Below are 2657 nucleotides of genomic sequence, written 5' to 3'. Positions count from 1 at the left end.
TATATATATATATATATATATATATCTCCTCTAAAAATTAGATAAAATGTTTCTTATTGAGGTTGCTGCTATAATCAATTCCTTATGGTTATAGATTTTTTCCTACTTTCTTAGTCTAATATATGTGCATTAAATAATTATAAAAACAAATTATAATGATTACATGTCTGAATTTTTGCATATATTTCAAATATTTGAAGACATTTTCACTCACAAATTTTTAGAAATCTGGAAAAATAGAAGCATTAGTAAAATGTGTAGTAGGGATATTGGGAAGAGGTTGGACCTCTCTTAGGCAACTAAGTTGGAATGTGTCTTTTTATTCTTTTTTACTCATCCGAAAAATTATGATTTCCTCATGCTCATCTTTCTTACAACACTGATGGGAAGAATAAATAAGATCATATTAGTAAAATTATGGACCAAAACAGTCACTCAGTGTATACATATTTACTATTATTAGAATAAAGGAGAGGGGCTGGGACTGTAGCTCAGTGGCAGAGCACTTCCTAGCACAAGTGAGTGCTTGCCTAGCACTGGTTTCAATGTTTAGCACTGCATAAAAATAAACACATAAAATAAAGGCATGCCATCCATCCACAACTACAAAAAACATAAAATTAAATTAAAAGAAAAAATAAAGGAGGGACCTGCATGTATTATTTCATCTAATAATTTCATATAATTCACATACAATGACAGGTAAAGTCTTTTTGTCATCATGTATTGTGAATCATTTCAAACATAAAGACTATGTTAGTATAAAGAAGTGCAAAATTTAAATAATGTCTATAATCATTATATTTTTAAAAAATATGTTATTCATGAGTAATTGACAGAATTTTTAAAATAGCACTATATATATTATTTTTCTTTCAATTTTGATACCTGTTTTCTAGGGGAGATATTTTTACCTTAATGAAGAACTATTTAACCTCTTCTCAGAATATTCTACTTGAAAATTTTAATGTTTTATATTTATGTATTGATGTTTATATTCTACAATAAATTTAACAAAATTGCATGACCTTAACTTAATAAATGTCTTATTTTCATTAGGTTTAATATATTTACTTTGTGTGAATTTGTAGTATACTAATGTTTTTAGTGGTTAACATAGTGTTTAAAGGAATGAGTTTATTTCAAAACTTTAAAAACACTAAAATTAAGTTATCCTCATTAGAGGAATTGGGCAAGTATGTAAGTCATGTTGGGCCTCTATTTAAAAAAATCCCATAAACAAAAATACTATACCATACAAAATACCAGTCTGGCATAGAAAAACAGAAATTAATTTTCTCACAGTTCTTGAAAACATTATTCTAAAATCAGAGTAACAGCACACTAGGTTGTGATGAGGGTCAAATTCTAGTGAGGGCTATCTTGATGCCTTGCAAACAGTTTTCTATATTCTGTGTTCTCTTTCTCTACTTATAAAGGCACTAATTAAATCATAAGAGTTTCATGCTCATGAACTTATCTAAACCTAACTACCTTCCCCTCAAAGATCCTATATCTCCAAATACCATCACTTTGGGCATTAGGGCTCCAACATATGAATATGGAGGTGAGGACACAATTCAGAACATATAGCACAGCATTTTGTTTTCAGAACTCTCAAATCTAGCACAGATTCAAACATTTGTAAATAACCAAAGGGCTAAATTTTTTACCTCAAATGATTATCATTTATACTATAAGCACTAATACAAAGAAATAGGGAGAATTCTTTGTTTGAAAATCTATAGAAAGTCCAATTACTTTTAATGATAATGTCTACATTTGTATATCATTTTATAGGTTTCAAAGGGTTTTTCTGAAATTCTTTTTACATAAGTAATATGCTTTTGACCTTTTTATTTTTTTCTTATTAATATTCATGTTTTTAAGAAGTCTGTTCCTTAGAATTATAAAATTGTGTATGGTTACTTAAAATCCAAAGAAATAAGTAGACAAGTTCCTTGTTCTGAATTTTTGCTTCTCCAAAGTTAACATCAATATAACCTGTCACATGAAAGGGCATTCTCAGTTGAGATGAAAGCAGCCCAGCAATCCTCTTACTAAAAAGATTTCTCAAGCATAATCCTCTCTCACATGTAGGTGACAAAATGACCTGAATTTCCAGATCCGAGCAGTAGACAGACTGTTTTTCATCACATATTGGTCAAAATGATAATTTTTACCTAAAAATGTACTCTTTACACAAAGGCTTAGTCTCTCTTTTATGGATATTTTATTTGATCTATTTATATGGAAGTTTAATATCCCATGAAAGAGTATATAACCATTTTAAATTTTACATCTAAAAAAATCCAAATATTTATGGGCAGAACGAAAATTGACAAATACAAATAACCACCCCTAAACAAAATTGTATTTCAATGATAAGCAGCATGCCTAGATGTTCTTTAGTTGTTCTTCATAGATTCTAAAATCTCATCATTATCAAAAACTACTTTATAACTATAAATCATTTTATATCAGTGAACCTATTCCCAAAATGTGAATTGCTCTATGACTTGAAACTTTTTTTTTTTTTTTTTTAATTTTTTTTTATTGTGGGTTGTTCAAAACATTACAAATTTCTTGACATATCATATTCCACACTTTGATTCAAGTGGGTTATGAACTCCCACCCTCACCCCATACACAGATAG

This window comes from Marmota marmota, unplaced genomic scaffold (genome assembly GCF_001458135.2).
Source record: "Marmota marmota marmota unplaced genomic scaffold, marMar, whole genome shotgun sequence".
NCBI classification, from domain to species: domain Eukaryota; kingdom Metazoa; phylum Chordata; class Mammalia; order Rodentia; family Sciuridae; genus Marmota; species Marmota marmota.
Note: the sequence above shows the minus strand (reverse complement) of the source record.